A 15,212-nucleotide genomic window follows, 5' to 3' on the forward strand; every position below is an offset into this window, starting at 1 on the left:
AACCAGCTTCTAATTGCTTAAGATTATACCCATATCAATGTATTTCTCAACCCTCATCTCGGAAGCTTCTATTTTCAGTAGATGGTGACTAACAGAGAGACCCACAATTGGCCACGGTGCAGAGAATAAGAGATTGTATAATGTTCAGCCCTAAATAGAACAGACATACTGCACGCTCCTCTTCAAAAGCTCAGGGATAATTTTGGAGTTGGGAAGAATTTGAGAACCAGAGGCTGTAGATGACTGCAAGAAAACAGTGTCTTCTGGCCACAGCAGGGCAGCTGATCTTATGAACTCACAGTGTTAGGACAGGATGCACATGATCTGCACAAACCCAAACCAGCATGGAGAGAGGAGGTGGGCACATAGCAGAGCAGAAATGGGCCATGATTAAATGCTGGGAGAGGAAGGGTCAGTTTTCTCTAATAGTGCAGTCCCTGGTTAGTTGACCATACTCTAAAATATTAGGGCAGCACAAAATGGCCTTGAAAGGAAAAAAAGAGATATAAAGTTGGGTGGGAAGGGAAGAGGAGTTGGATCTGGGAAGAGTTGGAAGAGGGTAGGTGAATCAAAATATGTGAAATTCTCAAAAAACTAATAAAATATTTTCAAACAGCCATATTATAAAATAATAACAATTATTATCAGTCCCTGGATTATGAATTTCCTATTATATTATGCTAGTTATAAATTTTGATACAGGAATGAATTGTTATTAATATAGGTAACTTCCCTACTGAGAGGAAATAACTAAGGGTAAAGGATGTCGTACGAAGCATTGATGAATAATACTACAAGTCATAAAAGAAACTACCTAATGTGCTATGGGAAGACCATACAGTGCCTACTGTAACCACGCTCAGACACTTTGTACTCAGATAAGAGGGCCTCATCCCATATCCAAAGAGCATGGCCGAACATAAGAATCGGAAATTCCCAGTCACAGAATCCAATCCAGATCCAGAAGGAGGATAGAGAAGTTAGGAAGACACACACAACAACTACATAGAGGAAAACGATTCTGTGCAGTCTCCAAGCTATTTTACCTGTGTTAATACTTCTGATTACTAACACAAAGTTCATAACTATTTACTAATGTAAATATGAAGAAACATTCGAAATATTTGATATTATTTATTAAGTTCATTTTTATATTAGACATCATGATAATTTTTAGCTGTGATTTTTAAGCTTCAGGATGTGATTCTACCTTCTTGCTCCCATCCTGACATTTATAGTAGTATATTATTTGTGTTTTAATAAATAAAGCTTGCCTGAAGAGCAGAGGGCAAAGCAGTCACACTAGTCAGCCATACAGGCCAGGGAGTGGTGGCACACACCTTTAATCCCAGAACTCAGAAGACAGAGGCAGACAGATCTCTGTGAATTCAGGGCCACCCTGGGATATACGAAATTGAATCTGTCTAAAGGAGGAACAGAGTTCACACAAAGGTGATCCTGGCCCTTGGAATCACAGGCCTTTAATCCCAGCACAGGAAGGTGGAGACAGGAGCAATATAGCTGGGTGGAGAGAGAAAGATAAAGGGGAAAGAGACAGGAGCTCGGAGTGTGGAGTCTGAGGATTCATGGAGACGGGATCTCATCCTTTCCGTCTGAAGATTTGATAGAGGTAAAAGGTCTCTCTAGTGGTTGGCTGGTTTGCTCTTTTCTGATCTTCAGGTTGAGTCTCAATATCTGTCTCCGAGTTTTTATTATTTGTACTACAGACATTATTATGATCAATACACTCAGAGTTGAAATACTATATCAAACATAATTTTAATATGTTGGAATTATCTTTAAATATCTTTTAGAACTTGCTAGTCTTTTCTTAGAACCTATGGTTGGCAATAGTATCTAAGAAGATTAGTAATACGTGTACTGCATCTGCTTTTAATTTTTACTGTACTCATGGCACACAAGCTGATACTTCACTTTATGACAAATCTTCTGTTAACAGTGACTTAAAGTAAAAACAATAAATAAAATGTGAAGATGATTCATAAAGTTGGAATGATAAATGAATAAATGTAGTCTCTAAATGATTGAATCTAGGGAAATTTTCTTACTATCATCATATCAAATCTGCACAGCAGTCCAATGAGGAAGAATTATTACCATGTTCCTAAGAAACTAGTTCTGAGACAGCTAAAAGGATATGATCAGGGTGGTGCGACCAATGAAGATAAGACAACAGTGCAGGGCCAGGCCTCAGCCTGGACTTTCCATCACCTCTTCTGTAGCCAGGGGTGCAAAGATCCAGGTAAGGAAGGATGGGCTGAAGCAGAGTCAACTGTAGATAGGATTTTCTAAAATCTTTTTTTGTTTGTTTGTTTGTTTTTTTGTTTTTCAAGACAGGGTTTCTCTGTAGCTTTGGAACCTGTCCTGGAATTAGCTCTTGTAAATCAGGCTGGCCTCAAACTCACAGGGATCTGCCTGCCTCTGCCTCCTGAGCACTGGGATTAAAGTTGTGCGCCACCAACCCTGGCTGATTTCTTAAAATCTTAAAAACAATAAGGGATTCAAAACCAGAGAGAAAAAAACAAGCATAACATGTCCGGGAAGTTTGGATCACATTAGGAAACACCTTCACACAAAGAGAAAATGAGAAACAACTGAAAATTTCTGAGTAAAGCTGGACAAATGAAAACAGATTTTTATGAAACAAATAAAGTATGAAAATTTGATGAACACTAGATTTATTAGAGACAGGCAGGATCATCACACTTATTCTGGGTCCTTGTAATTCATCCATGCTAACAACAGCATCTCTGTTGGGTGGTGGTGGCACATGCCAGGAACAAACAAACAACAACAAACCCAGCATCTCTAAGGTATTCTCCAGGACAGCAATAAGAGTTATTGTGAGGTTAGGTTTTACTGTGCTGTCCAGGCTGGTATTAAACTCTTGAACACAACTGATAATCCCACCTCACCCGAGTGGCGTAGATTACCCAGCATACAGGTACTACTGACTCAACAAGCAGCTGGGAACACAGAGGTGTCTTAGTTAGGGATTCTGCTGCTGTGATAAACACCACAACAGTCCATCATCCTAGAAGTCAGAGCACGGACTCAAGGCAGAAACCTGGAGGTAGGAAATGATGCAACCATGGAGGGGCACTCATAGGCTTGTTTCTCATGGCTAGCTCCACTTGCTTTCTTATATACTCCAGGACCACCTACCAAGGGATGGCACCACCCACAAAGGGCTGGGTCTTCTCAAATTGATTACTAATCAAGAAAATAACCTACAGGTTAATTTTTTCTTTTTTTAAAAAAAGATTTATTTATTACTTATTTATTTATTGTATAGGAGTGTATAAGAGTGCTCTAACTGTATGTGCACCTGCGCACCAGAAGACGGCATTAGATTTCACTACAGAGAATTGTGAGCCACACCATGTGATTGCTGGGAATTGAATTCAGGACCTCTGGAAGAGCAGCTTGTGCTCTTAACCTCTGAGCCATCTCTCCAGCCCCTATAGGCCAATCTTAAGGAGGCCTTTTCTCATTTAGGGTCCCCCTTCCCAGACAGATATGTTTAGGCTTGTGTCAAGTTGACAAAACCAACTAGAACAAATGTCATATCCATAATCTCATCTACCTGGAAGATGTGGTAGGAGGATTGTGAATCTGAGACCAGTATGGACACATAATGAGACTCCGTTGGTATGGTTTTTAAGAGGTGACTTTAGAGGCCAGGTGGTGGTGGCGCAGGCCTTTAGGCAGATCTCTGTGAGTTCGAGGCCAGTCTGATCTACATTGTGAGTTTCAGGCCAGCCAATGCTACACAGAGAAACCCTGTCGTGAAAAACCAAAACAAGGGGTGGGGGTGGGGGAAGAAGGTAAGGTACTATATGGACTATTTCTGCACGTGTGTGGCTGAATACCTGACAAGCAATGTAAGGGAGGAAGGTCTGCTTTGGTACAGTTTCAGCTTTAGCCCAAACTAGCAGGAAAGCAGAAATGTGTTGATGTGGGACTCCCCTCTGTATGCTGTGAATGTTTTATTGCCATTGGTTAATAAAGAAGCCACTTTTCGGCCAATGGCTTAACAGAATAGAGCCAGGAGGAAGATCCAGGTAGAGATGTAGGGAGCCAATAGGCAGAGCCAAGGGGGATGCCATGTAGCCTCCCAGAGGAGAAAGATGTGGGCTGGCAGCATGAACCCTGCTGGTAAACCACGAGTCTCATGATAATACACAAAATAATAAAAATGGGTTAATTTAAGATGTAAGAGCTAGCTGAAAGTACGCTTAAGCTATTGGCCAAACAATATTACAAATAATATAATTTCTGTGTGATTATTTCTGGTCTAGGTGGCCCGAAATGAACAACCAGCCTCCGCCAACAATGTGTGGCTGGAGCACCTTGCAACTCGTCAGACCAAAAGATGGAGAATTTGTGCCAGAAGTAGGGTTGGGCTATAACCCCTAAGGGCTCCCCCTCCCCAGTGACTACCTCTACTATCAATGCACTCCAAACAGGGGAACCACAATCTTTCAAAACAGCACCACTAGCTCAGGACCAAGTATTCAAATATACAGGCCTGGGTGTGTCATTTCACATTCAAATCATAACTTTGTGTTTCATGGCCATCTCGTAAGACAAAATGCACTTAGTCATAGTTCCAAAGTCCCCATAACAGTAACAGTCCCCATGCTGTTCCAAAGTCCAAAGTCTCTGCTAAGGGCCTGAGGATCTCCGTGCTCAACATTCACGGCACATGGTAGCATCACTTGGGCATTTGAGTAGCATCACCTCTTTAGCCCTTCATCTGCAGCCCATGCAGGCTTTGTTGTGAAAGCTCTATTCATGCAGTTTTTCTTGGCACACGTTCCATGGCCCTGACATGTCCAATACCCTATAGTTTCCACGGCAGCTTACTTCATACATTGACCATGCAGGGTCTTCCTGTAGGGACTCCAGTCATACAACATATTGCCCAGCCTCATCAACATTTTTCAGGATCTCAAGTGAAAGTGTTCACAACCCATGCCTACAAAACCAGCAACACATTGATGACACAAGGTTTGACTGCCTATTGTGGTAATAACTGTGTCCCCTTTAGCACAGCAACAGTGGCCTCGGAGATCCTGCACAGCTGAACAAGGGAAAGCATGTTCTTCAGAGGTCCTGGTAAATAAAGGAGACCCCAGGTGCTATGCAGCCTCTATTCAGACACTTTCCCCGCTCCTCTCAAATGAAAGTTTTTCAAATAGGTTTGCATTTTGACTCCCAAGCCCAAAGCCTTGTCCCTATGGCCCCTTTCTTATAACTGCACTAATCACCTGAACAAATATAGCTTCTTTGTCTGTACAACCTTCTCTAAGGCTGTTAATGTGTTCATTTTTCCTTCTCAAGCTACAATTTTTCACATCTTCTTGTTCCACTTTTTATTTTGAATCTCCACTGTAGTTTTCTTTTTTTAAAAAAAAAAATTATTTTATTAAGTATACAGTGGTCTGCCTGCATATGTCCCTGCAGGCCAGAAGAGGACACCATATCTCATTACAGATGGTTGTGAGCCACCATGTGGTTGCTGGGAATTGAACTCAGGACCTTTGGAAGAGCAGCCAGTGCTCTTAACCTCTGAGCCATCTCTCCAGCCCCCTCCACTGTAGTTTTCTATAGGCAGCCAGTAACAATCATGCCCCAGCCTCAATGTTATTCAGTCTTGAAATTCCCTCCACCAAATTAATTAGTCCATGACTTTCAAGTTCAGGTTCACTCAAATTTTCTGGACACACACAACAAAACATAGCCAGATTCTTTACTAGGATAGAACATCAATGGCTTCTTGTTGAGAGATATTTGTACACTGTGTGAAGATGCATTACTGTGAGCGGTATAATAAAAAGCTAAATGGCTAATAGCTTAGGCAGGAGGTAAATAGGTGGGACTTCCAGGCAGAGAGAGAACTCTGGGAAGATGAAAGGCAGGGTCACCAGCCAGATGGAGAGGAAGCAGGAGGTGCAAGACAGAAGAAAGGTAATGCCACATGACAGAGCATAGATTAATATAAATGGGTTAATTTGTTGTAAGAACTAGTTGAAACAAACCTAAGCTTTCATAATCAATAATAAGTCTCCATGTCATTTATTGTGAGTTGGGGATCCTGACGAGAAAGTACTACTATAGCCTCTATCCCAATTTCCCTTCAAAAACTCGTGAACGACACTTTTACTGGCCACATTTCTCTCCCCATTTTGCTCTTCTGACCCTTGATCACAATCACCCCAGTAAACCCTGCTTACAGCATTCAAAGGCTTTCATATTGCACAGCTCCACACTCTTCCACATTCTTCCTGCTACACAGTTCTAAAAATTCTACAAACTACATGGCCAGGTTTATCAAGGCAATGGCTCCACTTTCCAGCACCAGCTTTCTGTAGTAGAGACTTCTGCACCACTGTGATCCAAACACTGAACACAAAGGTTGGTTTTGTCTCACAGTTTCAGTCTTAGTTCATGATGACAGGAAAGGCATGGTCAATTCATGGTGGTGGCAGTGTGTGCTGGGGCTCCTCACATCATGGTGGACCAGAAAACAAGAGAGCTCAAGAAAAAGCAGGATTGGGCTATAACCTTCAAAGGCTCATTCCCAGTGATCCAACTCTAGCAACCATAATTCCCACCCCATAGGTTCCATAACCTTTTAAATTAATGCCACCAACTAGGAACCACATGTTTAAATGCCTGACTTTGTTGGGGGCATTTCACACTTAACTCTAACAGGAGTTCAGTCATTGAAGACAATAGTGTGAACATTTTATATTTTAAGAACATTGATTTCATGCCACAGACAGAAGACAATTAGGACAAAAATTCCTGCACCCACCTTGTTTTCTTGAGGCTGCCAGCACTTGTCATCCTCCAGCAAATGAACTTAAGCTCTTTTGAAGTGACAAAGAAAAAAGCAAGCTATCTCGGGAAACCAGGCAGTCAGCAACAGAAAAACTATCTAGAATGAACAGTTGATTGGACGAGCTAAATAGAGATTCTGCAGCAGTCTCTTGAGCCTAAAAATAATAATGAGAACACAGTGGTGCACGCCTTTGTTGCACCAGTTAATTGCTGGGCTTCCAGAGCAGAGATAGTAAGCCTTACAGAGGAAGTGCATATTTTTCTCTAGCTAAACTGACATAGCATCAGACTGCCTGAGAATAAGTAATGGATGAATGTTCAGCCCTAAACAAGACTTTTATACCATTCTCTGTAAGGCCCATGCAATCTTGTGGAAAACAGTAGAATTAAAGGGCTGGAATTCAGAGAGAAGGGCTGTAATATGCCACTTTTTGGGAAAGACACAGTCACCCCAACCTCAAACTCAAAGCAGTTGCGGATTCCTACACAAAACATGCAAAAGAACAAGCCTGTGAACAGTCAGGATGGATGGAGGAAGGGCGCAGGCGACCACACCCCTCACTGAAGAACTACTTGTTGTTGATAGGCTCAGGTAGAGAGCAGTGAGGGAGGGAAGAGAGTCTGTGTCAGTCAGTCATTGTCTTCAGTTGTGTTATCCACTGGTGAATCCACCAGGCTCTAAGGAATAGTTTCCAAGACAACGCTCACACAGATGGCTCTGGTTAATTTTGGCAGGACACAAAACCAACCAAAAGTCAAGAATCCGGGAAATGGACTAGGAGGGATGAGAGTGTGTCAGGGATGGGGGAAGGGGCAGTAATAGAGGGCAGAAAGAGTAATCACAAGACATTATATACATGCATGGTCTGGCTATGTTGCCCAGGTTGGCGTCTAACCTCTGGCTTCAAATGATCCTCCTGCCTCAGACTTCTAAGCTGATGGAACTGCTGGTGGCATCAACATATCCTTCTAATTAAACACTTCAAGATTCTCTGTGAAGTCTATAGATTTATAGACTGTCTTGTTTCCAACTACTCCCTTGAATGTTAAGTTCCAGAAAAAACGATAGAAGAAATGAATATATTAGAGTTGGACTCAAAGGGTATTGACAAAAATGTATAAATACCAAAATAAGTATGTTGTATAAAAGAAGATAATAAATATTCTATTATTATACTCATATAAAATTCTCACAAATGCAAACTAGTGGATAGTGACAGAAAAACAAAAACAGAAGCAGAAATAGAAAAAATAGCTTCTGTTCTTGAGCCAGGCAATTGAGCTGCAAAGGGCACAGGGAAACTTCTGTGAGTAATGAAAATGTTCGTTATCTTGATGGTGGTGACTGTTTCACAAGTATATGTGTGTGTGAAAATTCATTATTATACATACATGCAGGCAATTTTATGTCAACTACATCACAAAAAAACATTAAAAGAAATAATGATTAGGGAAAACAGTTTCAACATTTTTAAGAGGGGGTTGGCATTTATAAATACAAAGAACATCTAAAAAAAAGAAAAACAAGAGGGAAAAGATACAGACGAAAAATTGCTGGAATTTTTTGAGTTTGAAATTTCCTACAATAAAAAATACTTTTCCAAAAATATTAAAAGTCTATTCTTCATCTTTTTAGAATTCACAATACTCCTGAAGTAAAAATATAATTACAAAATCAAGTATGTTTGTGTATTCCAACAACTTCAGCATCTGGGAGGCTCAAGTAGGAGGACCTTAAGTTCAAAACCAGCCCTTTGCACAACAATCAATCAAATAAAACATACAGATTTAATCAAAAGCAACTGCAAGTTGAGACACAGTGTTGGGTATGTCTGCCTTCCAACAGGGACCTAGCTTATTATATGGGGTTTACTGGATTCAAATTGCTCATGTTTTTATGCATTTATGTGCCCATATTCAATTTCCACCATGTCTGTGTTATACCTACACGAGGATTATGTTACTGAGATAAAAATGCCTAGATAACTTCAGTAGTGCATGTAGTTCTTTCTTGCTTTTTGTCTCTTTTTTTAAACAGGTCACACACGCTCTAGCTCTAGCTCAGGCTGGCTTTGGACTTGTAATGATACTGCAGTACCAGCCAATCACACCCAGCTTCCATTGTTTTAAAGTTATGCTAAAAGTCAGGTATTTTACATTGCCCTATCCTCCCACTAGCCCTTAGGCTTTGAGTCTCCATCTCACTGGTGTGTGTCTTCCTACAAATGCAAGGAATAGAAAGATATTCTGGGACAGTCAGATTAAGCCAAGTTTCTTGCTTGCTCAGCTTTCTCAATTTTTGGCATCATTTAGAAGAATACAGTATATTTGGAAATAATCCATACCAAGGAAAGGAGCAATGTAACCTATGCAAATGTTGAAGAAATGTACTTTCGTTTAATTTTGAGGAACTCACGACTACAAAAGAAATAGAGACTTAGAATTAGTAACTAAGAGAATACATCAGCGTAGTAGTAGAAAAGAGTTTAAATAGTGGTTGATTATTATAAAATATACATAGATGTACATATATAAACACTCACAAACATGAGGGAATGAAGGCAGGGGACCTGGGAAGGTTTGGAGAGAAGAAAGGGAAGGGGCAAATGATCTAATTGTATTTTAATTAATATATATTAAATTTTAAAATTTACAATGTATGTTTAACTGGGGAGTAACAAACAGTGCATTGTTGGGAGGAAGGAAGGTTTTGCCACTGTACAGACCGAAGTCTGAGTGCTGCCACTTATGTAGCCCTGATTTCCCAGCACCCCACTTTCCTACTCTGATGTGGTGCAAAGGCTCCCTGCGTTGGCTGTTGTCAGAATGAAGTCAGTCTTGTCAGCCACCCACCTGACTTGGCAATGGCAGCTGCTATTATGACCCTAATGCCGATAACAATTTATATGTAATATTTCTTTCTCTTTCAACTTGTCAAAACCAAGAAATACTAGTTTCTTTAGAGTTTACCAGCTGATAATCTCCTTTCTCTGTATGTCTGAATTTGGACTGAAATTTGAGAATCTTTCAAGTTTGAAATTTCATGGTGAATTTAGACATATTTGGTCAAAAGTTTTAAAAAGTGGTATAATACGCTAAAATTATACATAATTATAATCTTCACTCCCAATTAATATTTAGTATAGAATATAAAAATAATAAAGCAACATTTAAAATCAAGTGAGTATATTTGGGGGGTTTTAATTTTGGATACAGGGTTTCACTATGTAGGTTCTAACCTCAGCTCTCAAGGACTGTAATTTCAGGCATGCAGAACCACACCCACTTGTATATGTAATTGTTATAGAGGTTTTATCTTTATAGAGTTCAATCTGTCTCAATCTGGTATGTCTCTCGTGGGGCCAAAGTAGCAAACAGTGTATGAGGGTTGGGAGACTAAGCAAGAAAATCTAGGAGAGAGAACTTCTAACAAAGCAGTGGTTACATAGTGTAGAAATGGAGACGGGCAATGTTCAGGACTGAGAATGTATTATCTCAGACTCACACAGTGTTTGTAAGTGTAGAGAGCTGTAAGGAAACACATTCAGATTTGTAGTCCTTCACCTTTACCCGTATTCTGTGTATGTGTGGTATGTGCAGGTGTGTGGACATGCATGTGGACACCTAAGATTGCAAGGTTGCTGAGCCAAACCCAGACCTCACCAAAGCAGCTAGTCCTGCTAGCTATACAGTGTGCTCTGGAGATCCCAGCTCTACTTTCTGACGCTAGCAGGCACGAGAACTCTCGAGTTTCTTATTAAACTTACGGAGCAAGCACTTCAACCACTGAGCCACTCCCAAATCTCCAGCTCCAAAGTCTGAATTTGTGTTCCTAGGTACAAAAAAATCATGACAAAATAATTGCAGAGATATCTGAGGGACATGTGAAGTCCTTCTGACAGTTCTGGAATACTGGAGTCTAGTATGGGAAGCAGAAAAACATGTCCCATCCAGTCAGTCCCAAAGATAACTTTTAACTCAGATTTTAAAACATGCAGATCTATGTCTCTCTTCTTGGGATTGGTAAAAATCCCACGTAAATAGTTAAAAGGAAGAAGAAAAATAAAGCTTTAAATTTTTTTTTTTTTTTTGAGACAGTGTCTTATGTAGCCCAGGGTGGTCTGGAACTTGTTATGTAGACCAAGATTGCCTTGAACTCAGAGATCCCTCTGACTCCGCCTCTGCCTCCTGAGTGCTGAGACAGAGGTCTATGCTATGTTACCCAGGCTGGGGATGCAGGTGTATACTCACTGCAAATCTTTCCTCCAGAAAATAATCTACACAGAGACCAATCTGGAGTTGTCCAGTTCTACCTATTTTAATTTCAGTCAGTAAGGAGTAGTTAAAAGTCACATTTAAAAGGATATTTCATAGGTAATGTACAACTAATATTTAGCTAACAGTTAGATGTTGTGAGTTCCTAAGATTGAATCTTCACTTAACGGAACTCTCACAGTATGACCTTCTAGCATGTGTATTCCTACTGTGTTCCATGTTTGGAGCTGCCGTCTCTAACAATAGAGGGTGTTTTCTCTACTGTGACAGGTCCATATCTAAGACTTTCCTTAGAGTTCTGTTTCCATCCCAGAACTCCAACAATCTGCTATCTGTGTCTAGCAAGGTACACCTGGCAGTCCATATTTGCCTAATCCACAGCTGCTATAAGCTGATCTGAGGAGCAAGGAGATTTACAGCAATTATTTAACGACAATATTTATATGAACCTAATATTTAAATCAAGAACTGAATGTAGTATACATACCTGATTAAGAAAACACAATAAAGAATCAAAATCTGTGCAGTCCTATAGAATAATTTTTTATTTATTGGAGATTCCGCCTCACTGTACAGCCTAGTCTGGCCTCAAACTCATTATCCTCCTGCCTGAGCTTGGGATTACAGGCTTGTGTCATTATACCTACAGAAAAAAACAATATATGCTTAATAATCCTGTCAAGCTCTGTGGACCATGCGCACTAGGACTTAGAAAAGTGATGCAGTGGGGAGCACAGGCAACTGGATACCACCTCCAGCAAGATCCTGTGTCCATGGCAACTGGATACCACCTCCAGCAAGATCCTGTGTCCATGGCAACTGGATACAACCTCCAGCAAGATCCTTTGTCCATGGCAACTGGATACCACCTCCAGCAAGATCCTGTGTCCATAGGGGGCTGGAGAGATGGCTCAGTGGTTAAGAGCACTGACTGCTTGCTCTTCCAAAGGTCCTGAGTTCAATTCCCAGCAACCACATGGTGGCTCACAGCCATCTATAATGAGACCTGGCGCCCCCTTCTGGCTTGCGGGCACACATGGAAGGAATGCTGTACACACAATAAATAAATAAATATTAAAAAAAAAAAAAAAAACAGATCCTGTGTCCATGGCAAGTACTGTCACTGGCCTGGAGGAGGTGCCTTGTAGAGGGAGAAGATGAAATTGATAGCATTTTGATAACCAACCTCCATGTATCGTCCTTCCTTGTCTCTTCTTTTCCAACCGCCCTCAAATTTCATTTCTCACAGTGCTCAACTCTCCTCTCCTACCTTCGAATTGTTCCTACTGCTTGTGATCTTCTCTAGATTTCCCCTTAAGGATCTGTTGGGTCCCCTTCTCAGATTCCTATTTAGGATGCCCTCCAGGCAACCTATTATTGTTCCAACTCAGTTATCCAAACCTGTTTCTTTTTCTCACTGAACCACTAATCACAAGGTAAGAAATAGGAATTCTTGTTTGTAGTGCGATGCCACACCTGTATGTACAAATTGTCTACCCCATGCAGTCCTCCCAACCACCCTGTAACATAGGTATTACTATTCCTTTGGTTTTACCAGTGAGGAGAGAAGTTAAACGACAGACCAAAGTCACTCAGGTACTAATTATTACAAATTGTCACTATTACTAATTAGTAGTAATTAGTAGGTATGGGATTCATAGCCAGGTCCCTGACTCTAAAGCCGTTTTACTGCCTTTGGTGGGGAACTTAAATTGTACATCTTTTGAACTTTAAGAGAAAAGTCCAACAGCTGGCCTGAAGGTTGGTGAACAGAAAGGGCAGAGAGCACGCTAAGTTGCTTAGGACCCTGAAATACACATGACCTGACAAAGTCTCCGTCCTCAGGATGCTGACCTTCACACTGGTGGGGGGACAGAGAGCAACACAGTTGTGCCAATGCCACTTTCGTAGGCATGCTGCCCAGAAAACAGAGTTCAGGGGAAGAAAGGAAGAAGTTACAGAAATCAGTTTCTGAGTTCCTTCTGAAGCTCAAGCAGGGCCTACTACACTGACCTCTAGTACTGCACGTAGCAAGAACTACTACACTTATTTTATTAATGGTTTTATGAAAATGCCCTTATGTAACCCAACAGCATGTACAATATATTCACACTAAAGATAATATGTTAAAAATTACTTCACTTAAAAATTAGTTTGGATTAGCTCTATTAACTATTTTTATAAAGTTCAAATAAACATATTAATTATATAGTTTTAGAAATGATCTGTTTGTTTGGTTATATGATACTACTTTCTTTGCTACACAGATGCCGAGGGGAAAAAGAAAGGGCGGGTGGGGAGGGGGATAAATGGCCAGTGTTTGAAGAACTAAACAACAAACTAGCTACATATTCTTCACTAGCACATATTCACTGTACAAAATAGTAGGTCTCACTGAGTTCGTTCTTCTACATTTTTAACTTGGGAGAGCAAGGGGCTAAATTGCAAACACATGTGTCAGGTTGGGGGCGAAATCAATTGTCAATAATAAGATTTCCCTTCTCCCAGCTTAACCCTACAATAAACACAGTCTAGATAATACATTCCCAATAGTGTTCACTTCTCAAATATTAGTTTATTCAAGAGGATGCTTTCTGAGATACTGTGGAAAACATCAAATTAAAGAGTCTTATTAAATTTGAGTTCGCTTATTTCTGTTGTTTTTTCCTTTTTTTAAAGCAATTTTAGGGAAGAAAATATATTAAGCATAATAATGTCACATTATTAATAAAGCTGGGTCCTATCAAATTTTTATGGTTTCTAGAAGGCTGTGAATACTTTATTACTCTGTTCTAAATCCTCCTTCCAAACAGCAAAAATTTTCGAAACAATGACACTAGTTAATGAAACAGTCAAATAAAGGTAGAGAAGAGAAATTAGGGCAAAAAAGTGAGAAGTGAGACACTTCACTTGCATTTTGTGACGTTATTGAAGACAACAGAGAAAACACTAAAAGAACTGAAAATATCAGCAAATGACAAAGGGCAACTTCAAACACACCTACCCCGAGAGTTCAGCTCCTCTAAGCTGAAGCCACAGGCAAAGAATCAGGTTCAAGGTCAAGGAAGCTAAAACTCGCTTTCACAGCTCCGTGCTATAAAGCAAAGCAAAAATAACCTAGTGCAAAGAATTTACATCTTCCTTACTGTCTTCTGATAAATCCTCTCACTAGAAGGATGGAAATAAATGAAACGCTTCTCTCTAGCTCAAGTTCCCTAACACCTGAGACAGCACCCACAGCTGCTTGTCACAAGGAAGAACTACAGAGAATCGAGTTCCATTCAACTTTGCTCACATACAGATCATTGCTGACGATTTACGAGTTATTTTTTTTAAAAAAGATTCCAAGTGTAAGTATATTTAATACCACAGTATTAACTAAGACTTTAATTGCAGGTTTAAAAATCCCAAACCACAATTCGCCGGGAAAGTTTAACTGTCACCATTCAGCGGCCACAACAGAGATAAGCATATTCATCAAATCATTTTATTAAACCCGATGCTATGTTGATCACCACAATGAACACCTATGGTACTTTTTCTTTCGTTAAAGAGTTATTAGAACGTTCGTTACTGATTTACTGTGTACCTGGTAAACTGAAGCAAAATTCTGAATAAACGCAAATTTGCAAGTAAAAAGTTCACAGAAGAAAACTACTGAACCATGCTCCCTCTGTATATATTATATAAACTGCTAAGATTAAAGGCCTCTTGTCCGTCCAGCTCGAAGTCTTCTCTAGATGAATCTAAGCTGTCTGTGCGAAAACTGAATTCTAAATTCTGCAGAAATGATTTTTACTGCCTTTCTTTTTGCTTGAAAACTCTTTTCATACATTGCCACCGATTCAATTTCACCTGTTGGTAATGGACACAGAAAACTCTTTGTGGCTGAAAAAACAAACCACTTCGTATGTGTGTGTGTGTGTGTGTGAGAGAGAGAGAGAGAGAGAGAGAGAGAGAGAGAGAGAGAGAGAGAGAGAGAGAGAGAGAGAGAGAGAGAGAGAGAGAGAGAGATCAGATATACGGGGAGTAAAACAACTGAAAAACACACTTTTTTTCCATTCGCA

The 15,212-nt window shown here is 40.2% G+C and overlaps 1 protein-coding gene across 4 annotated transcripts in view; it reads right to left on the reverse strand.

Moving 5' to 3' along the window:
- The window catches only part of Slc12a6 (solute carrier family 12 member 6), a 97,498-nt gene that overhangs the window by 58,467 nt on the left and 23,819 nt on the right, over positions 1-15,212 (reverse strand). The window lies entirely within an intron of this gene.

Source organism: Chionomys nivalis, chromosome 9 (genome assembly GCF_950005125.1).
Source record: "Chionomys nivalis chromosome 9, mChiNiv1.1, whole genome shotgun sequence".
Taxonomy (NCBI): domain Eukaryota; kingdom Metazoa; phylum Chordata; class Mammalia; order Rodentia; family Cricetidae; genus Chionomys; species Chionomys nivalis.